The 23,166-nt window shown below is 47.1% G+C and overlaps 1 protein-coding gene across 4 annotated transcripts in view; it reads right to left on the bottom strand.

Annotated features, from left to right (window-relative positions):
- il15l (interleukin 15, like) overlaps nt 1-23,166 on the bottom strand; it is a 97,320-nt gene that overhangs the window by 58,888 nt on the left and 15,266 nt on the right. Inside the window, exon 2 of one of the 4 annotated variants that reach the window (XM_072274772.1) lies at nt 19,938-20,082. The exons of 1 other annotated variant lie outside the window; for it this stretch is intronic. The gene's annotated coding sequence lies outside the window, so the exon portion shown is untranslated. The remainder of the gene's footprint in view (nt 1-19,937; nt 20,083-23,166) is intronic. 2 more of the 4 variants (XM_072274773.1, XM_072274774.1) reach the window with 2 other exon arrangements.

Genomic DNA, 23,166 nt, shown 5'->3' with positions numbered 1-23,166 from the left:
TTTGGATGTGAGGAAGATGGAGGGATATGGACACAGTGTAGGTAGGAGGGATTAGTGTTTGGGTGATCTTGATTTGCTTTTTAGCTGGTTCAGCACAACACTTTGGGCCGAATGGCCTATTTCTGTGCTGTACCTTTCTCTGTCCTGTGTTAAAATCTTCAACAACATCCTTGCAACCCTTCCGTATGATTTTCTCAAGTCCCACTAGAGTTCTTCGAATTGCCTGTCATGATTTGTGGACCAGCAAAAATACTTTCCTTGATCTTGGCATCAGTTATTCTGACTTGAATTATGAATTAAATAACAAAAATAGGCAATTTTTAAAAAATGGGTGCATCATAGGGAAACTTCATGGTGATTTTCAACATAAAATCCATAAGATACACCCAAAAGTATTCAGGAAGCAAAATCTTTGTTGTCCATTATAATGAGTATGTACGTGATTATATAAAAATAGAAACAAGCACAGGAAAGTTAAACAACAAGAAAAATATCAATACTTCACCTAAATCTAACAAGGGGTTGGATGGGTGAGGGGGAAAACGAAGAGAAGAGGAGCACGACTGGGAACATGGAGTAATGGAGCTCGTTTTGGTTCTGGGAGCCACTCATGTCTGATGTGACAGAAAGTGGTGCCATAGACTGAAAGCATTCCAGAAAAAATGTTTATCAAAAGAAATGAGATAACATTGGGATGCAGGAACTTACAAGTGTGCAAACTAAAATCTGGAATACCAGATAAAGCTCCAGAGAACCTTGTGTGGTGATGGATGCAATATCATTGTTTTCCAGAACTGATTACAATAAACACTTTAGTAATACTAATATACACTCAGAGAGATTATTAACTATTGTTAAAGACTTTTTCCCTCAAATAATTTATAAAAGACTTGATCAATTTATTTTTCATTTATTGATTAATTTTATTTTAATCAAAGGCCAAAATAAATTTATTATCTCAGTACGTTCGGTAAATATCACTATATACTACAGTGAGATTTGTTCTCTCACAGGTATTCACAGTAGGGCAAAGAAACACAATAGAATCAATGCAAATCTACACACGAACAAACAGTCAGTGTGCAAAAGAAGACAAACTAGCTAAATAACAATACTAATAGTAGATAAATGAATAATAACAAGAACAAGAGTTGTAGACTGCTTGAAAGTGAGTTTGTAGGTTGAGGGATCAGTTCGGAGTTGTGCTGAGTGAAGTTATCCACACTGGTTCAGGAGCCTGATGGTTGTGGGGTAATAACTGTTCCTGAACCTGGTGGTGTGGGACCTGAGGCTCATTGTGGTGAGTGAAGTTATCCACACTGGTTCAGGAGCCTGATGGTTGTGGGGTAATAACTGTTCCTGAACCTGGTGGTGTGGGACCTGAGGCTCATTGTGGTGAGTGAAGTTATCCACACTGGTTCAGGAGCCTGATGGTTGTGGGGTAATAACTGTTCCTGAACCTGGTGGTGTGGGACCTGAGGCTCATTGTGGTGAGTGAAGTTATCCACACTGGTTCAGGAGCCTGATGGTTGTGGGGTAATAACTGTTCCTGAACCTGGTGGTGTGGGACCTGAGGCTCATTGTGGTGAGTGAAGTTAGCCACATTGGTTCAGGAGCCTGCTGGTTCTTCTTAAGCCCATCACGCCCACTAGGGCATAGGCCACCGACAGTAGCTCACCAGAGTCCTCCGTCCTGGGCCAGTAGAAGATTGATTGGCCCTGTGGCTTCCACTTTTACAACATGACTTCATACATCTTCTAGATGAAGATCCTTCCTCTCCCAGGTATGAGGTCTTTGGAAATTTTTTTAACATTACTGTACCTCTTGTTTTTTTTTAAAGGATGGGGTTCCTAGCCTCATACCCAACCCTCCTTCTTATGCATCCAGGCTTGAGACTATCCATGGCAAACTTAAGCTGATGGTTGATGGGTTAATAACTATTCCTGCACCTGGTGGTGTGGGACCCAAAGCTTCCTTACTTCCTTCCCAATGCAGCAGGGATAGGACAGCATGGCTTGGATAGTAGGGGCGCTCACCATCCGAGACATGCCCTCTCCCCATTTCTACCATCAGGGAGAAGATACAGAGGCCTTGCAATATACTGTAGGGTTCAATGTAATCCTCCCCACCCACCCCCACCATTCTTCTAAACTCCAGCAAATACAGTTCCAGAGTTATCAAACGCTCCTCACTGATTAGCCCTATCATTCCTGGGAGTATTCTTGTAAACTACCTCTGGCACCTCTCCTGTCTTAGATAAGGCATCCAAAACTGCTCACAATACTCAAAGTGCAGTGTTACCAATGCCTTTTAAAGCCTCAACATTACATCCTTGCCTTTATATTCTAGCCCTCTTGAAATGAATACTAACATCGCATTTGCTTTATTTACCACCAATTCAATCTTGAAGTTAACCTTCAGGGAATCCTGCACAAGGACTCCTAAGTCCCGTTGCACCTCCGATTTCTGAATTTGCTCCTCGGTTAGAAAATAGTCTATACATATTTTCCTTCTGCCAAAATGCATGACCATTGACGATATTCCACTTCTTTGCCCATTCTCCTCATCTGACCAAGTCCTTTTGCAGACTCCCTACTTTCTTAACTCTATCTACCTCTCTGCATATCTTCATTTCATCTGCAAACTTGGCCACAAAGCCATCGATTTCATCATCCAGATCACTGACCTATAATATTTTGTCCTGGTGCCTGCCGTTCTCACTGGTAGACTTTCCCCATGTCAGAGATGCTGTCGGAGTGTCTTAGCTGAGTATCACCGTGTGCCAGTAGTGGGAGAGGGAAGGGTTTAGGTACTGTAGCATAATCACTATTCCAGTGTCACTGACCCGTGTCCACTTCTGTCACTCTCTGCAAAGAGTATATCCCCCGTGAATTTGTGGCTTTCTTCCAGGTACACTTGTTTCTGAATCATATTTAATAACTCCGGCATATTGTACGTTGTGAGATTTGTGGTTTTGCGTAATGCAATACATCATAAAAAACTATACATTACAATAGAAATTTTATATATAGAAGAATTAAATAAATAGTGCAAAAGTAGAGAGAAAAACTAGTGAGGTAGTGTTCATGGGTTCAATGTCCATTCAGAAATCGGATGGCAGAGGGGAAGAGTCTGTTCCCGAATCGCTGAGTGTGTGTCTTCGGGCTCCTGTACCTCCTCCCTGATGGTAGCAATGAGAAGAGGGTATGTCCTGGGTGATGGGGGTCTTTAATGATGGAAGCTGCCTTTTTGAGTTGTTGCTCCTTGAAGGTGTCCTGCTTACTATAGACATATGGTAAGGTTATCAAGTTGTGGACATTCGACGTTGCTGCAGGAAGCATGCAGACATTTGCGTTCTGACCACAGCACAAGCCTCACCAATTTGATTTGACATAGACGATGCAATTCACGGAATATTTTGATGTACATGTGATAAATAAAGCTAATCTTTAGCTTTATCTTAGGGTAGGACATTGATGCCAGTAATCCAACCTATCCAGGAACGTGAGGAGTATTCCATCACACTCTTGACTTGTGCCTTGTGGATGATGGAAAGGTTTTGTGGTTACATTACTGGATGGGAAATCTAGAGGATGGTTCAAAGGTTCAAGGTACATTGATTATCATAATACGTATGCAACGTACAACTGAAATTCATCTTCTCCAGACAGCCACAAAACAAAGAAAACCATGGTAGTTGCTCAAAGAAAAACAACTAACCCCCCCACACAAAAAAATCAGATCTCGCAATCACAGCAAACAGCAACAAGGATATTAAACCCCAAACCCCCCACCCCCAGCCCCTCCTTCAGACAAAAACATAAGGAATTTCGGCAAACGGCAACACATAAACTGAAAGAGGCCAATTTGAACTATAACCTGAGACAATCTGAGGAGAAGAATTCAAATCCCACACAGTTGCAAGGACACTTAGAAGTGGCAGTAGTAGATGGAGAAAACATTCAGTGCAACACAGACCCGTCAGCTCACAACTTTTAACCTTCTTGAAAATCATTCCCTCCCACACACCCCTCTGTTTTTCTTTTATCCATGTGCCTATCTAACAGTCTCTCAAATATCCATAATGTATCTGCCACTACCATCACCTCCATCAGCGCATTCCACACACCCACCACACTCTGTGTGAAAAAAAACTACCTCTGACATCCACCATATACTCTCCTCCAATCACCTTAAAACTATGCTCCTTCAGATTATTCCCAGAGCGGAAATGGCCCAGGAAAAAGTCTCAGGCTGTTCACTTGATCTATGCCTCCTATCATCCTGTATGCCTCCATCAAGTCATCTCTCACCTCCTTTGCTCCAAAGGGAGAAGCCCTACCTTACTCAACTTATCCTCATAAGACATGCTCTCCAATCCAGGCATCATCCTGGTAAATCTCCTCTGCACCTTCTCTAAAGCTTCCACATCCTTCCTATAAAGAGGCGACCAGAACTGAACACAATATTCCAACTATGGTCTAACCAGGGTTTTATAGAGCTGCAACATTATCTCGCAGATCTTGAAGTAAATCCGCTGACTAATGAAGGCCAACAAATCACAGTCCTTATTCACCAGCCTATCAACTTGTGGAACGTGAGGTACATCTGTTCCTCCAGACTGTTAAGCATCCTGCCATTAACCCTTTACTTTTCCTTCACGTTTGACCTTCTAAAGCAGGGGATCTAGCCTGGCTCCACAGACCCCTCGGTTAATGACAATAGACAATAAGTGCAGGAGTAGGCCGTTCGGCCCTTCGAGCCAGCACCGCCATTCACTGTGATCATGGCTGATCATCCACAATCAGTATCCAGTTCCTCCCTTATCCCCATAACCTTTGATTCCACTATCTTTAAGAGCTCTATCCATCTCTTTCTTGAAAGCATCCAGAGACTTGGACTCCACGGTCTTCTGGGGCAGAGCATTCCATATAGCCACCACTCTCTGGGTGAAAAAGTTTTTCCTCAACTGCGTTCTAAATGGCCTACCCCTTATTCTTAAACTGTGGCCTCTGGTTCTGGACTCACCCATCAGCAGGAACATGCTTCCTGCCTCCAGCGTGTCCAATCCCTTAATAATCTTATATGTTTCAATAAGATCCCCTCTCAGCCTTCTAAATTCCAGAGTATACAAGCCCAGTCGCTCCAATCTTTCGACATATGACAGTCCCGCCATCCCGGGAATTAACCTTGTGAACCTAAGCTGCACTCCCTCAATAGCAAGAATGTCCTTCCTCAAATTTGGAGACCAAAACTGCACACAGTACTCCAGGTGTGGTCTCACCATGGCCCTGTACAGCTGCAGAAGGACCTCTTTGCTCTTATACTCAATTCCCCTTGTTATGAAGGCCAGCATGCCATTAGCTTTCTTCACTGCCTGCTGTACTTGCATGCTTGCTTTCAGTGACTGATGTACAAGAACACCTAGATCTCATTGTGCTTCCCCTTTTCCTAACTTGACTCCATTTAGATAATAATCTGCCTTCCCGTTCTTACCACCAAAGTGGATAACCTCACATTTATCCACATTAAACTGCATCTGCCATGCATCTGCCCACTCACCCAGCCTGTCCAAGTCACCTTGCATTCTCATAACATCCTCCTCACATTTCACACTGCCACCCAGCTTTGTGTCATCGGCAAACTTGCTAATGTTACTTTTAATTCCCTCATCTAAATCATTAATATATATTGTAAACAGCTGTGGTCCCAGCACTGAACCCTGCAGTACCCCACTGGTCACCGCCTGCCATTCCAAAAGGGACCCGTTAATTGCTACCCTTTGTTTTCTGTCAGCCAGTCAATTTTCAGTCCATGTCAGTACTCTGGCCCCAATACCATGTGCCCTAATTTTGCCCACTAATCTCCTATGTGGGACTTTATAAAAGGCTTTCTGAAAGTCCAGGTACACTACATCCACTGGCTCTCCCTTGTCTATTTTCATAGTTACATCCTCAAAAAATTCCAGAAGATTAGTCAAGCACAATTTCCCCTTCGTAAATCCATGCTGACTCGGACCGATCCTGTTACTGCTATCCAGATGCGTCGTAATTTCATCTTTTATAATTGACTCCAGCATCTTTCCCACCACCGACGTCAGGCTAACTGTCTATAATTCCCTGTTTTCTCTCTTCCTCCCTTCTTGAAGAGAGGGACAACATTAGCCACCCTCCAATCTACAGGAACTGATACTGAATCTATAGAACATTGGAAAATGATTACCAATGCGTCCACGATTTCTAAAGCCACCTCCTTAAGTACCCTGGGTTGCAGACCATCTGGTCCCGGGGACTTATCAGCCTTCAGACCCAACAGCCTATCCAACACCATTTCCTGCCTAATATAAATTTCCTTCAATTCATCCATTACCCTCGGTTCTTTGGCCACTATTACATCTGCGAGATTGTTTGTGTCTTCCCTAGTGAAGACAGATCCAAAGTACCTGTTCAACTTGTCTGCCATTTCCTTGTTCCCCATAATAAATTCACCTGCTTCTATCTTCAAGGGCCCAATTTTGGTCTCAACTATTTTTTTCCTTTTCACATACCTAAAGAAGCTTTTACTATCCTCCTTTATATTCTTGGCTAGTTTACCTTCGTACCTCATTTTTCCCCGCGTATTGACTTTTTAGTTACCTTCTGTTGCTGTTTAAAAGTTTCCCAATCCTCCGGCTTCCCACTCGTCTTTGCTATGTTATACTTCCCTTTTATTTTTATACTGTCCACTACTTCCCTTGTCAGCCACGGCCTCCCCTTACTCCCCTTAGGATCTTTCTTCCTCTTTGGAACAAACTGATCCTGCACCTTCCACATTATTCCCAGAAACACTTGTCATTGCTGTTCCACTGTCATCCCTGCTAGGGTATTGTTCCATTGAACTTTGGCCAGCTCCTCCCTCATAGTACCATAGTTCCCTTTGTTCGACTGTAATACTGACACTTCCGAGTTTCCCTTCTCCCTCTCAAATTGTAGATTAAAACTTATCATATTATGGATACTACCTCCTAATGGCTCCTTTACCTCGAGGTCCCTGATCAAATCCGGTTCATTGCACAACACTAAATCTAGAATTGCGTTCTCTCCGGTAGGCTCCAGTACAAGCTGTTCTAAGAATCCATCTCGGAGGGACTCCACAAACTCCCTTTCTTGGGGTCCAGTACCAACCTGATTCCTCCAGTCTACCTGCATGTTGAAGTCCCCCATAACAACTGTAGCATTACCTTTGCGACACGCCAGTTTTAACTCTTGATTCAACCTACACCCTACATCCAGACTACTGTTTGGGGGTCTGTAGATAACTCCCATTAGGGTCTTTCTACCCTTAGAATTTCTCAGTTCTATCCATACTGACGCTACGTCTCCTGATTCTATGTTCCCCCCCTTGCAAGGGACTGAATATCATTCCTCACCAACAGAGCCACCCCACCCCCTCTGCCCATCAGTCTGTCCTTTCGATAGGACGTATACCCTTGAATATTCATTTCCCAGGCCCTGTCCACTTGAAGCCATGTCTCTGTTATTCCCACAACATCATACTGACCAATTTCCAACTGTGCCTCAAGCTCGTCCACTTTATTTCTTATACTCCGTGCATTCATATACAATACTTTTAATTCATTACTCCCCTCACCTCCCATATCAATTCCTATTTCACTTGGCCATACTGTACGATCCCTTCTTGAGCTTTCTGCTCTGTTGATTCTGCTGTCATTCCTAACTTTTCTTATTCTCACTTTCCCTTTATCTCCATCCTTATGTTTCCAGTTCATCAGTTCATCCCCTCCCCCCACTACTTAGTTTAAACACACCGGTGTTGCAGAGGCAAACCTGCCTGCCAGAATGCTGGTGCCCCGCTTATTAAGGTGCAACCTGTCCCTTTTGTACAATTCATCCTTACCCTGAAACATACCCCAGTGGTCCAAGAATGTAAATCCTTGCTTCCTGCACCAGTTCCTCAGCCACACATTCAGATCCATTATCTCCCTGTTCTTGACCACTCCAGCACGGGGAACTGGAAGCAAACCAGAGATAACCAACCTGGAAGTCCTGCTTTTCAGCCTTCTTCCGAGTTCTCTGAAGTCACGCTGTGACTGGGACCCATGACATAATAAAGGTTGGGAACCCTCTTCTGAAGTAAATCAATTCACTCTTTCCTGGATAATGCAGCTGACTTTCAACTTCCCTCGCTGACAATGGAAACTTGTCAGTATGCAGACAACAGCGAATCCAGGATGCAAAAAGAGGACTGGAATAATAAAGCAAGGATGTAGTGCTGAGGCTTTATAAAGCACTGGTGAGGCCTCACTTGCAGTATTGTGAGCAGTTTTGGGCCCCTTATCTGAGAAAGGACGTGCTGACATTGGAGAGGGTCTAGAGGAGGTTCGCGAGGATGATTCCGGAATTGAAAGGCTCGTCATATGGAGAATGTTTGATGGCTCCGGGACTGTACTCACTGGAATTCAGAAGAGCGAGGGTGAGATCTCACTGAAACCTATTGAATGTCGAAAGGCCCAGATAAAGTGGATGCGGAGAGGACGTTTCCTATGGTGGGTAAGTCTAAGACCAGAGGACACAGCCTTAGAATAGAGGGGCGTCCTTTTAGAATGGAGATGAGGAGGAAGTTCTTTAGACAGGGGGTGGTGAATCTGTGGAACCTGTTGTCACAGGCAACTGTGGAGGACAAGTCTTTGTGTATATTTAAGGCAGAAGTTGATAGATTCTTGAATAGTCAGGGCATGAGGGGATACGAGGAGAAGGCAGGAGATTGGGGCTGAGAGGGAAATGGATGAGCCATGATGAAATGGCAGAGCAGACTCAAAGGGCCAAATGGCCTAATTCCTCTTCTATATCTTATGGTTTTATGGTCCCATTAGGGTGGCATGCAGGTTCGACTCACCCATGCCAACCTGAATTAGTCTGTCCACTACAGAGCTAAATGCCAACCTGCATTTTGGCCCAGATCCCACTAAAACCTTTCCAATGTCCTTGAAATGTTATAGATCATTGCAAAACACACCCACCTCTGTGTAGGAAAGAAAACTTTCCCCTGTAAATGTGTCCCGTCTCACCTTTAACCTATGACCTCTGGTTTTAGCTTGCCCTACCCTGGGGAAAAGGCTGTGACCATGCACTTTATCTCTGCCCCTAATGATTTTATAAACCTTAATACTGAAAGCTGGTTGTCATGGTGGTCGCTGGCAGAACTGGACTCAGATGCATAGGAACAGCAGGCTCTGTCACGGCGGGTGCTGGCAATGACCTGACCTAGGGGGGACCCCAAGATACGTCTGCTCCTCTACACCGTTAGGAACCTCACCATTAACCTTTTACCCATCCTTCAAGTTTGACCTTCTAAAGCAGGGCTTCCCAATTTGGTGTCCACTGTGATGAGAATACACATAGATTAAGATGTAGCTGGCACCAGTGGGATCAGCAGTTGGTCTGCCACCTGTCTTCAGGAGAAAGAGAGATAAGGAAAACAATGGAGCAGCATTTGGAGATGTTAATGAAGGGATGGGAGAGTTTAACGGAAGGAGAGCTGTCAAGATCGGCTCCCCCTTTGAACCCTGAACTGTTTGAAGTGATGGACAGGCGATACCCCAGCAGGGGGATAAAAAGGGACAGGTTCGCTAAGGCAAGACACACACGACACCCCGAGGTAACGAGACCCTGGAAGCGGTGCGTCTCCCACAAGTCGGTGGGACATTTTGGAGGGCTGGTCGCGGGACCAAGCCATAGACGCACAGGGTGGAAAGGTACGATCGGCGGGAACCTGGTGTGTGTCCGCCCTTGCCTGGGTGCCAGGTTTCACAGCAGGGAAACGATTATATCTAGAAACGGGGGGGGGGGTCACAGTTGGTGACCTCAGAAGACATCACAAAGGGCTCGCCCGAAAGCTGACTGTGAAGAATATCGAAGGTCTGTGCGGAAGCCGTTTGAATATTCATTCGTTTTTGCTCTCTCTCTCCCTCCCCCCACTGTTCATCGCCACAGCAGTGATTACTGTGAACTGAACTGAACTCAATTGAACTGAACTTTGCGTCACTTTGAAACTGGTCATTTACCCCTAGACGACGATAGAGCTTGATTGATCCTATTATCCAAATTCTGTGTACATGTGTGTTTATCATTGCTGAACTGTTGCATTTATTATCCTTTTGATTAGAGTACTGTGTTGCTTGTTTCTTTAATAAAACTTTATTAGTTCTAGTAATCCAGACTCCAACTGAGTGATCCATTTCTGCTGGTTTGGCAACCCAGTTACGGGGTACGTAACATAAGTGGGGTTCTCGTCCGCGATTTTGAACGCTAAATTTGGAACAGAGTAAATTGATTGGGTTAAAATTCCGGAAAGAAAGAAAAGACAAACAGCAGAAATGGAGGTTGAGGAATTTATAAAGGCGCCGACCTTGGAGGCATTAGAGGATGCCAGGAAAGCGGAATTGGTAACTGTGGCCAAACGGTTGAATCTTGTTAAGGGAAAGTCGACAATGAGGAGAGAGGAGATACACAGAGCTATCGTAGAGCACTATGTATCTAAAGGTGTGTTTCCCCAAGGGGAGCTGGAGGTGGTGTCTATTGAAAAACCTGCTGGAGACGCGGTACAGGTGCAGCTTGAAAAACTGAGATTCGAGCACGAGTTCCAGGTACGGCAGCTAGAACACGAAGAGAAAGAGAGGCAATGGGAGCGAGAAGAGAAAGAAAAGCAGTTAGAAAGGCAGGAGAAAGAGAGAGAGTTAGAAAGACAGGAGAGAGAGAGAGAGAGAGAGAGACACAGTTGGAGCGAGAAGAGAGGCAGTTGGAGAAACAGAGGGAAAGGGAATTTGAGCTGGAGAAGTTAAAGATAAGGGCAGAGCAGGGGCCCGTGCCGAACCAAGGTGGAGGGTTCAGGGCGACCCAGGAGGTTAGGCTGGTTCCCCCATTTGACGATACCGACGTGGATCGGTACTTTCTCCATTTCGAAAAAGTTGCTACAAGTCAGAACTGGCTGAGGGATAAGTGGGCTGTTTTGCTTCAGAGTGTACTGAAAGGGAAAGCCCAACAAACTTACTCAGCTTTGTCTGCGGAAGATGCCCAGAGGTATGAGGTGGTGAAAGAGGCCATCCTCAGGATTTATGAGTTGGTCCCGGAGGCATACCAGCAGAGGTTCCAGAATGCGAGGAAGCAGTGGGACCGCACGTATTTAGAGTTTGCCCATGAGATGCAGACATATTGTGAGCGTTGGTGCGCCTCGAAGGGGGTAGAGGGGGATTATGACAGACTGCTACAGCTGATCCTGATTGAGCAGTTTAAAGGTTGTGTCCCTGAGGGTATGAGACCCTACCTAGATGAGAAAGAGGCAGCCACGTTAGCCGCAACTGCTAAGTTAGCGAATGAGTATGCGTTGACGCATAAAATGAAGTTTGCCCCGAGTAAAGGCTACCAGAAGGGTAGTCAGGATGGCTGGGAGAGTCCGCCAGAAAAGTCAGAAAGTAAGCCGGGGACTAGTGAGAAGGATAAGGTAGACCGGGAGCAGTCTGGTAGGAAGTCTCCTAGGGTCGTCTGTTATAATTGTGGGAAAGTCGGACACTTTGCATCCAGGTGCTTTGCCCCAAAGAAGGAGACGGGAAAAGGAAAAACGGCGATTTTGACTGGCTGTATCGAGCTGGTAAACGAACCGCTAGGAGAGGACAGGTCTGCCAAAGTTCAGGAAGGGCGCGAGAGGTTTATCTCGGCCGGATTGGTGTCAGTGAAGGAGAGATTAAACCCAGTTCCAGTGCGGATCTGGAGAGACACGGGAGCGTGTCAGTCATTGATATTGAAGAGTGTATTAGAGTTTAGTTCAGAGACCCAGACTGGGGAGGTCAAGGTCAAAGGTATTGGGGAAGGGACAGAGGCAGTCCCTTTGCACAAGGTACACCTACAAAGCAACTTGGTCTCTGGACTAGTCACAATCGGAGTGAGGTCCGAATTACCGATGAAAGGCGTGGAAGTCTTGCTCGGTAATGACCTCACCGGGGGAATCATGTTCCCAGCCGTGAGATTGACAGGTCAGCCTGCCAGCATTGACCATGGACCACAAGTTCATCCTGGGATTGCCAAAGTAAATTTAGCTGAGATGTAACAGGAGGAGGTAGAAAGTGAAAAGAAGGAGTGTAGCGAAACAAGAGGTAGTGAGGGAGCTGAGACAGACTTAGCATTAGCCAGGAAAGAATTTGTGCAGGCACAGGAGCGAGACGAGGGGCTGATGGTTTTGGCGGAGACAGCTCTCTCTGACGCAGAATTAAGAAGGGAGCCAGTAGGTTATTGTGTGGAGGACGAAGTGCTAAGGAAGAAAGGGAGACCAAGTACCGTACCTGCAGATGAGGAATGGGGGGTGGTGCAAAAGAGTTATGGGGATGAGATTTTTAACCTGGCCCACAAGGTAGCCCTCGGTGGACATTTTGAGGTGCTGGAGGAAACAGTTGGTGGAATCATGAAAGAGGTTTACCGGCTGCCCAGGAGGAAGGATGTTATTGATAATGGCAGACGCGAACTGAGACGGTCACAGGCTTTTGATATGCTAACAAACCTAGTCGGTGTTAGCGCGGAAATCAATGAAGCTAGGGTCCCCCTGATAAGAAAAAGACACCATTTTGAAAAGATGAGTATGGTATCGACCAGATGGGAGAAGGTTATTGTTTTGGCCAGCTGGGCTGATAAGGTCTCTCCCTTAATCCCCGAACAAAGCGACTCTTTAGGAGAAGTAATTAAATGGCTCGCACACGTGTGTTTGATTGTCCCGAGGCGATGCAAAGAACTGGGACGTTGGGTGGCGTTTGTTACGCTAGGTCAGCCTAGTGAGCAACAACCCTATAGAATGAGTAATTCAGTGACGAAAGGGCTAACGAACACAGAAGTGTATATTGGCGATGTAATACGGCTGTCTGAAGCCAGCTTGATAGTGAACCTTAAAAAAAATGAGTTCGGCCACACGAAGGTCACCTATCTGGGAATTGTGGTAACACAGGGGCAGCTGGCAGCGATGCAAGCTAAAGTGCGGGCTATCTCTGACATCCCAACCCCGACAGACAAGAGGGCCCTCAGAAGGCTCTTGGAGATGGTGGGGTACTGTAGGAAGTTTTGCAATAACTCTGCGGTTACTACCCCTCCCCCTCCTACTAAGCCCTTGTGAGAGAAAACTAAGTCGGGATGGGACGACCCTTGTTATTGTGGTCCGGGACGAAACCCAATGAGAGGTTACATTGATTGCAATTCATCAGTGTTTTTAGCCACTTTGAAGTTTGCTAAGTTGGAGCCTGGTTTAAGGAATTTGATATAAAAATTACACATATAAAAGGAACGGAAAATGTGATTGCTGACTGTCTGTCAGGTGTTGACAACTTAAAATTCGCTGTATTAGCCAAATAGCTGATGAAGATGTATATTTGTGTGTATCAAATAATGTATTCATGTTTGTAATTTTTACCCCGGTAAAAATCCTTAAAGGTGAGGGTGTGACGAGAATACACATAGATTAAGATGTTAGCTGTCCTGTGCTGGCACCAGTGGGATCAGCAGTTGGTCTGCCACCTGTCTTCAGGAGAAAGAGAGATAAGGAAAACAATGGAGCAGCATTTGGAGATGTTAATGAAGGGATGGGAGAGTTTAACGGAAGGAGAGCTGTCAAGATCGGCTCCCCCTTTGAACCCTGAACTGTTTGAAGTGATGGACAGGCGATACCCCAGCAGGGGGATAAAAAGGGACAGGTTCGCTAAGGCAAGACACACACGACACCCCGAGGTAACGAGACCCTGGAAGCGGTGCGTCTCCCACAAGTCGGTGGGACATTTTGGAGGGCTGGTCGCGGGACCAAGCCATAGACGCACAGGGTGGAAAGGTACGATCGGCGGGAACCTGGTGTGTGTCCGCCCTTGCCTGGGTGCCAGGTTTCACAGCAGGGAAACGATTATATCTAGAAACGGGGGGGGGGGTCACAGTTGGTGACCTCAGAAGACATCACAAAGGGCTCGCCCGAAAGCTGACTGTGAAGAATATCGAAGGTCTGTGCGGAAGCCGTTTGAATATTCATTCGTTTTTGCTCTCTCTCTCCCTCCCCCCACTGTTCATCGCCACAGCAGTGATTACTGTGAACTGAACTGAACTCAATTGAACTGAACTTTGCGTCACTTTGAAACTGGTCATTTACCCCTAGACGACGATAGAGCTTGATTGATCCTATTATCCAAATTCTGTGTACATGTGTGTTTATCATTGCTGAACTGTTGCATTTATTATCCTTTTGATTAGAGTACTGTGTTGCTTGTTTCTTTAATAAAACTTTATTAGTTCTAGTAATCCAGACTCCAACTGAGTGATCCATTTCTGCTGGTTTGGCAACCCAGTTACGGGGTACGTAACATAAGTGGGGTTCTCGTCCGCGATTTTGAACGCTAAATTTGGAACAGAGTAAATTGATTGGGTTAAAATTCCGGAAAGAAAGAAAAGACAAACAGCAGAAATGGAGGTTGAGGAATTTATAAAGGCGCCGACCTTGGAGGCATTAGAGGATGCCAGGAAAGCGGAATTGGTAACTGTGGCCAAACGGTTGAATCTTGTTAAGGGAAAGTCGACAATGAGGAGAGAGGAGATACACAGAGCTATCGTAGAGCACTATGTATCTAAAGGTGTGTTTCCCCAAGGGGAGCTGGAGGTGGTGTCTATTGAAAAACCTGCTGGAGACGCGGTACAGGTGCAGCTTGAAAAACTGAGATTCGAGCACGAGTTCCAGGTACGGCAGCTAGAACACGAAGAGAAAGAGAGGCAATGGGAGCGAGAAGAGAAAGAAAAGCAGTTAGAAAGGCAGGAGAAAGAGAGAGAGTTAGAAAGACAGGAGAGAGAGAGAGAGAGAGAGAGACACAGTTGGAGCGAGAAGAGAGGCAGTTGGAGAAACAGAGGGAAAGGGAATTTGAGCTGGAGAAGTTAAAGATAAGGGCAGAGCAGGGGCCCGTGCCGAACCAAGGTGGAGGGTTCAGGGCGACCCAGGAGGTTAGGCTGGTTCCCCCATTTGACGATACCGACGTGGATCGGTACTTTCTCCATTTCGAAAAAGTTGCTACAAGTCAGAACTGGCTGAGGGATAAGTGGGCTGTTTTGCTTCAGAGTGTACTGAAAGGGAAAGCCCAACAAACTTACTCAGCTTTGTCTGCGGAAGATGCCCAGAGGTATGAGGTGGTGAAAGAGGCCATCCTCAGGATTTATGAGTTGGTCCCGGAGGCATACCAGCAGAGGTTCCAGAATGCGAGGAAGCAGTGGGACCGCACGTATTTAGAGTTTGCCCATGAGATGCAGACATATTGTGAGCGTTGGTGCGCCTCGAAGGGGGTAGAGGGGGATTATGACAGACTGCTACAGCTGATCCTGATTGAGCAGTTTAAAGGTTGTGTCCCTGAGGGTATGAGACCCTACCTAGATGAGAAAGAGGCAGCCACGTTAGCCGCAACTGCTAAGTTAGCGAATGAGTATGCGTTGACGCATAAAATGAAGTTTGCCCCGAGTAAAGGCTACCAGAAGGGTAGTCAGGATGGCTGGGAGAGTCCGCCAGAAAAGTCAGAAAGTAAGCCGGGGACTAGTGAGAAGGATAAGGTAGACCGGGAGCAGTCTGGTAGGAAGTCTCCTAGGGTCGTCTGTTATAATTGTGGGAAAGTCGGACACTTTGCATCCAGGTGCTTTGCCCCAAAGAAGGAGACGGGAAAAGGAAAAACGGCGATTTTGACTGGCTGTATCGAGCTGGTAAACGAACCGCTAGGAGAGGACAGGTCTGCCAAAGTTCAGGAAGGGCGCGAGAGGTTTATCTCGGCCGGATTGGTGTCAGTGAAGGAGAGATTAAACCCAGTTCCAGTGCGGATCTGGAGAGACACGGGAGCGTGTCAGTCATTGATATTGAAGAGTGTATTAGAGTTTAGTTCAGAGACCCAGACTGGGGAGGTCAAGGTCAAAGGTATTGGGGAAGGGACAGAGGCAGTCCCTTTGCACAAGGTACACCTACAAAGCAACTTGGTCTCTGGACTAGTCACAATCGGAGTGAGGTCCGAATTACCGATGAAAGGCGTGGAAGTCTTGCTCGGTAATGACCTCACCGGGGGAATCATGTTCCCAGCCGTGAGATTGACAGGTCAGCCTGCCAGCATTGACCATGGACCACAAGTTCATCCTGGGATTGCCAAAGTAAATTTAGCTGAGATGTAACAGGAGGAGGTAGAAAGTGAAAAGAAGGAGTGTAGCGAAACAAGAGGTAGTGAGGGAGCTGAGACAGACTTAGCATTAGCCAGGAAAGAATTTGTGCAGGCACAGGAGCGAGACGAGGGGCTGATGGTTTTGGCGGAGACAGCTCTCTCTGACGCAGAATTAAGAAGGGAGCCAGTAGGTTATTGTGTGGAGGACGAAGTGCTAAGGAAGAAAGGGAGACCAAGTACCGTACCTGCAGATGAGGAATGGGGGGTGGTGCAAAAGAGTTATGGGGATGAGATTTTTAACCTGGCCCACAAGGTAGCCCTCGGTGGACATTTTGAGGTGCTGGAGGAAACAGTTGGTGGAATCATGAAAGAGGTTTACCGGCTGCCCAGGAGGAAGGATGTTATTGATAATGGCAGACGCGAACTGAGACGGTCACAGGCTTTTGATATGCTAACAAACCTAGTCGGTGTTAGCGCGGAAATCAATGAAGCTAGGGTCCCCCTGATAAGAAAAAGACACCATTTTGAAAAGATGAGTATGGTATCGACCAGATGGGAGAAGGTTATTGTTTTGGCCAGCTGGGCTGATAAGGTCTCTCCCTTAATCCCCGAACAAAGCGACTCTTTAGGAGAAGTAATTAAATGGCTCGCACACGTGTGTTTGATTGTCCCGAGGCGATGCAAAGAACTGGGACGTTGGGTGGCGTTTGTTACGCTAGGTCAGCCTAGTGAGCAACAACCCTATAGAATGAGTAATTCAGTGACGAAAGGGCTAACGAACACAGAAGTGTATATTGGCGATGTAATACGGCTGTCTGAAGCCAGCTTGATAGTGAACCTTAAAAAAAATGAGTTCGGCCACACGAAGGTCACCTATCTGGGAATTGTGGTAACACAGGGGCAGCTGGCAGCGATGCAAGCTAAAGTGCGGGCTATCTCTGACATCCCAACCCCGACAGACAAGAGGGCCCTCAGAAGGCTCTTGGAGATGGTGGGGTACTGTAGGAAGTTTTGCAATAACTCTGCGGTTACTACCCCTCCCCCTCCTACTAAGCCCTTGTGAGAGAAAACTAAGTCGGGATGGGACGACCCTTGTTATTGTGGTCCGGGACGAAACCCAATGAGAGGTTACATTGATTGCAATTCATCAGTGTTTTTAGCCACTTTGAAGTTTGCTAAGTTGGAGCCTGGTTTAAGGAATTTGATATAAAAATTACACATATAAAAGGAACGGAAAATGTGATTGCTGACTGTCTGTCAGGTGTTGACAACTTAAAATTCGCTGTATTAGCCAAATAGCTGATGAAGATGTATATTTGTGTGTATCAAATAATGTATTCATGTTTGTAATTTTTACCCCGGTAAAAATCCTTAAAGGTGAGGGTGTGACGAGAATACACATAGATTAAGATGTTAGCTGTCCTGTGCTGGCACCAGTGGGATCAGCAGTTGGTCTGCCACCTGTCTTCAGGAGAAAGAGAGATAAGGAAAACAATGGAGCAGCATTTGGAGATGTTAATGAAGGGATGGGAGAGTTTAACGGAGGGAGAGCTGTCAAGATCGGCTCCCCCTTTGAACCCTGAACTGTTTGAAGTGATGGACAGGCGATACCCCAGCAGGGGGATAAAAAGGGACAGGTTCGCTAAGGCGACACACAGGATACCCCGAGGTAACGAGACCCTGGAAGCGGTGCGTCTCCCACAAGTCGGTGGGACGTTTTGGAGGGCTGATCGTGGGACCAAGCCATAGACGCACAGGGTGGAAAGGTACGATCGGCGGGAACCTGGTAGTGTGTCCACCCTTGCCTGGGTGCCAGGTTTCACCGCAGAGAAACGATCGTATCTGGAAACGGGGGGTCACAGTCGGTGACCTCAGAAGACATCACAAAGAGCTCGCCCGAAAGCTGACTGCGAAGAACATCGAAGGTCTGTGTGGAAGCCGTTTGAATATTCATTCGTTTTTGCTCTCTCTCTCCCTCCCACTGTCCATCGCCACGGCAGTGATTACTGTGAACTGAACTGAACTCAATTGAACTGAACTTTGCGTCACTTTGAAACTGGTCATTTACCCCTAGACGACGATAGAGCTTGATTGATCCTATTATCCTAATTCTGTGCACATGTGTGTTTATCATTGCTGAACTGTTGCATTTATTATCCTTTTGATTAGAGTACTGTGTTGCTTGTTTCTTTAATAAAACTTTATTAGTTCTAGTAATCCAGACTCCAACTGAGTGATCTATTTCTGCTGGTTTGGCAACCCAGTTACGGGGTATGTAACACCACGAAAACCCTCGGTTAACGTAGGGTCCACGGAAACCCTCGGTTAATGTAGGGTCCATGGCCTAATAAAGGCTGGGAGCTCAGTTCTAAAGTGAATCCCAAGAGAAGGAAACAAGAGGTTAGACACAGGAATACCAACAGAGTATTGGAGCAACATCATGAGACAAATCATTCTCCACAAACACAAGGACTCCACTACAGAGCTAAACGAGAGGCCCTTTAAATAATCACAGAACGCAAGAAACCCGTGTCAGTCATAATTAACTCCACCAGATCAAGCAGAGGGCTTAACTGCTCTTTTTTAGCGTAAACACGAGGAAATCTGCAGATGCTGGAAATCCAAGCAACACCCATCAAAGTTGCTGGTGAACGCAGCAGGCCAGGCAGCATCTCTAGGAGGAGGTACAGTCGACGTTTCCGTTAGTCCTGACGAAGGGTCTCGGCCCGAAACGTCGACTGTACCTCTTCCTAGAGATGCTGCCTGGCCTGCTGCGTCCACCAGCAACTTTGATGTGTGTTGCTTAACTGCTCCGGTTACGATAACCACACTGGACAATGAAGACTTTGCTTCCTGAATACTTTTGGGTGTATCTGATGGATTTCAGGCTGCTGATTCTGAAAATCACCATGAAATTTCCCTATCACACAGTTGTTCTGAAATTACCTATAATTTTTATTTCAATTCATAATTCAACTGAATGAAAACATTGCCCTCAGTGTAAGATGAAAATTTTTCTGCCTTGTCCAGGTGGGTCTGGGTTTGCTTCGGCAGGACGGGCTTTAGAAAGCCTATAAAAGCATCGTACTGTACGTCTCTTGAGTACGTAAATACAGGTGCTTGCGAGGCCCCGTGCTCTACGGCAAACTGCAGAGTCCCACAGTGCTCATGACACTGGCAACATCCTTACCAAACTGATAAAGGTCGAGTAAGTGAAGAGGAGGGGTGATAGAGTCTAAAAAAGAGTTGGTGCTACTTCATAACCAGCTCTTTTTATACACATACAGTAGATAAGAAACATTCCACTCAGACTTGCAGGTAAGAGTCAGACGATCAGAAAGCCCTTTCTCAAATAATACCGAGGATGCCACAGACACTAGTACAGCTCGGGGTGTTGCGGAGTTCGGAGTTCAATTCTGGACTTTTCTATAGGGATCGCATGGGATTTCCCTGGGTGCTCCGGTTTCCTCCCACAGCTCCAAAGGTGTGCCGGGTAGGTTCACTGGTTGCCGAAAGTGATCCCGTCGTTAGGTTAGGATTAGTCGGTTTGCTGGAGCATTGTGGCTCAAAGGGCCAGAAGGACCTACTCCACATTGCATCACTAAGATAATGTAAAAAAAAGTGATACCAAGAGAAGCTTCCAGAACTTTCCAGAATCATACAAATCTGATGACTCGGGGACACTGAACAACGGTGACCACGAGGAAACATATTAAACAGATTCACGAATATAAAAACTACTTACAGTATGAGAACGAACCTAAGAAAGCCTGCAGATGCTGGGAATCCAAAGCAACACCCCCAAAATTCTGAAGGAAGTCAGCAGGTCAGGCAGCCCCTGTGGAAATGGGTAAACAGTTGATGTTTCGGGCTGATACTCTTCATCAGCACTGGAGGAAAAGAAGAGAAGTCAGAGTTAGAAACTGGGGGGAGAGGAGGAGGAAGTAGAGCATGGTAGGTGATAGGTGAAGCCGGGAGAGGGTGAGGGGTGAAGTAAAGAGCTGGGAAGTCGACTGGTGAAAGGGATACAGGGCTGGAGAAAGGGGAATCTGATCGGGGAGGATAGGAGACCATGGAACACTCACAACATGCTGGAGGAACTCAACAGGTCGGGCAGCGTCCATGGAAATGATCAGTCAACGTTTCGGGCTGGAACCCTTCGTCAGGACTGTAGAGGGAAGGGGCAGAGGCCCTATAAAGAAGGTGGGGGGAGGGTGGGAAGGAGAAGGCTGGTAGGTTCCAGGTGAAAAACCAGTAAGGGGAAAGATAAAGGGGTGGGGGAGGGGAAGCAGGGAGGTGACAGGCAGGAAAGGTGAAGAAGGAATAGGGGAAAACTCAATGGGTAGTAGGAGGAGGCAGAACCATGAGGGAGGTGACAGGCAGCTGGGGGAGGGGGCAGAGTGACATAGGGATAGGGGAAGAGAGAGGGAGGGAATTACTGGAAGTTGGAGAATTCTATGGTCATACCAAGGGGCTGGAGACTACCTAGACGGTATATGAGTTGTTGCTCCTCCAATCTGAGTTTAGCCTCATCATGGCAGTAGAGGAGGCCATGTATGGGCATATCTGAATGGGAGTGGGAAGCAGAGTTGAAGTGGGTGGCTACTGGGAGATCCTGTCCGTTTTGGCGGACGGAGCGGAGGTGCTCGACGAAGCGGTCCCCCAATCTGCGTCGGGTTTCACCGATGTAGAGGAGGCCGCACCGGGAGCACCGGATGCAATAGATGACCCCAACAGACTCACAAGTGAAGTGTTGCCTCACCTGGAAGGACTGTTTGGGGCCCTGAATGGTGGCAAGAGAGGAGGTATAGGGACAAGTGTAGCACTTGCGCTTACAGGGATAAGTGCCAGGTGGGAGATCCGTGGGGAGGGACGTGTGGACCAAGGAGTCGCGGAGGGACCGATCCCTGCGGAAGGCGGAGAGGGGTGGAGAGGGAAAGATGTGCTTAGTGGTGGGGTCCTGTTGAAGGTGGCGGAAGTTGCGGAGGATAATGTGCTGGATCCGGAGGCTGGTGGGGCGGTAGGTAAGGACAAGGGGAACTCTGTCTCTGTTGTGGTTGCGGGAGGATGGGGTGAGGGCCGAAGTGCAGGAAATGGAGGAGATGCAGGTGAGGGCATCAGTGATGACGGCAGAAGGGAAATCACGATCCTTAAAGAAAGAGGACATTTGAGATGTTCTGGAACGGAAAGTCTCATCCTCGGAGCAGATGCAGCGGAGACAGAGGAACTGGGAATAGGGAATGGCATTTTTGCATGTGGCGGGGTGGGAAGAGGTATAGTTGAGGTAGTTATGAGAGTCAGTGGGCTTGTAGAAGATGTCAGTGGACAGTCTGTCTCCAGAGATGGAGACCAAGAGATCGAGAAAGGGGAGAGAAGTGTCCGAGATAGACCAAGTGAATTTGAGGGCTGGGTGGAAGTTTGAAGTAAAGTTGATGAAATTGACGAGGTCAGCATGGGTGCAGGAAGCAGCACCAATGTAGTCGTCAATGTACCGAAGGAAAAGTTGGGGAGCAGTACCAGAATAGGTTTGGAGCACAGACTGTACAACATAACCAACGAAGAGGTGGGTGTAGCTGGGTCCCATGCGAGTTCCCATAGCTACACCCTTAGTCTGAAGAAAGTGGGAAGAGCCAAAAGAGAAGTTATTAAGTGTGAGAACCAGTTCCTCCAACCAGAGGAGGGTAGTGGTGGTGGGGAACTGGTGAGGTCTATTATCCAGAAAGTAGCGGAGGGCTTTGAGGCCTTCTTGATGGGGAATGGAGGTGTATAAGGATTGGACATCCATAGTGAAAATGAAGCGGTCGGGGAACTGGAAGTTATTGAAGAGGTGGAGGGCATGGGATGTATCCCGGATGTAGGTGGGGAGGGATTGAACTATGGGTGACAAAATGGAGTCCAGGTAGGCAGATATAAGTTTGGTGGGACAGGAGCAGGCAGAAACTATGGGTCTATCGGGACAGTCAGGCTTGTGTACCTTTGGGAGGAGGTAAAATTAAGCAGTACGGGGTGTGGGAATAATGAGTTTAGCGGCTGAGGATGGAAGGTCTCCAGAGTTTATAAGGGCGGTGATGGTGCGGGGACCCAGCTATGCCTGTCTCTTCGTTGGGTATGTGGAACAGTCTGTGCTTCAAACCTATTCTGGTACTGCTCCCCAACTTTTCCTTCGGTACATTGACGACGGCATTGGTGCTGCTTCCTGCACCCATGCTGAGCTCGTCAATTTCATCAACTTTACTTCAAACTTCCACCCCTCTCCACTTTTCGCAGGGATCGGTCCCTCCGCGACTCCCTTATCCACACGTCCCTCCCCACTGATCTCCCACCCGGCACTTATCCCTGTCAGCCCAAGTGCTACACCTATCCCTACGCCTCCTCTCTTGCCACCATTCAGGGCCCCAAACAGTCCTTCCAGGTGAGGCAACACTTCACTTGTGAGTCTGTTGGGGTCATCTATTGCATCCGGTGCTCCCAGTGTGGCCTCCTCTACATCGGTGAAACCCGACGCAGATTGGGGGACCGCTTCGTCGAGCACCTCTGCTCCGTCCGCGACAACAGACAGGATCTCCCGGTAGCCACCCACTTCAACTCTGCTTCCCACTCCCATTCAGGTATGTCCATACATGACCTCCTCTACTGCCATGATGAGGCTAAACTCAGGTTGGAGGAGCAACACCTCATATACTGTCTAGGTAGTCTCCAGCCCCTTGGTATGAACATAGAATTCTCCAACTTCCAGTAATTCCCTCCCCCTCCCTTCCTCTATCCCTATGTCACTCTGCCCCCTGCCCCAGCTGCCTATCACCTCCCTCATGGTTCTGCCTCCTTCTACTACCCATTGTGTTTTCCCCTATTCCTTCTTCACCTTTCCAGCCTATCACCTCCTTGCTTCCCCTCCTCCACCCCTTTGTCTTTCAAATTACTGGTTTTTCAACTGAACCTACCAGCCTTCTCCTTCCAACCCTCCCCCACCTTCT

Source organism: Mobula birostris, chromosome 12 (genome assembly GCF_030028105.1).
Source record: "Mobula birostris isolate sMobBir1 chromosome 12, sMobBir1.hap1, whole genome shotgun sequence".
NCBI lineage: Eukaryota > Metazoa > Chordata > Chondrichthyes > Myliobatiformes > Myliobatidae > Mobula > Mobula birostris.
This window is presented reverse-complemented; position numbering and strand designations above follow the sequence as displayed.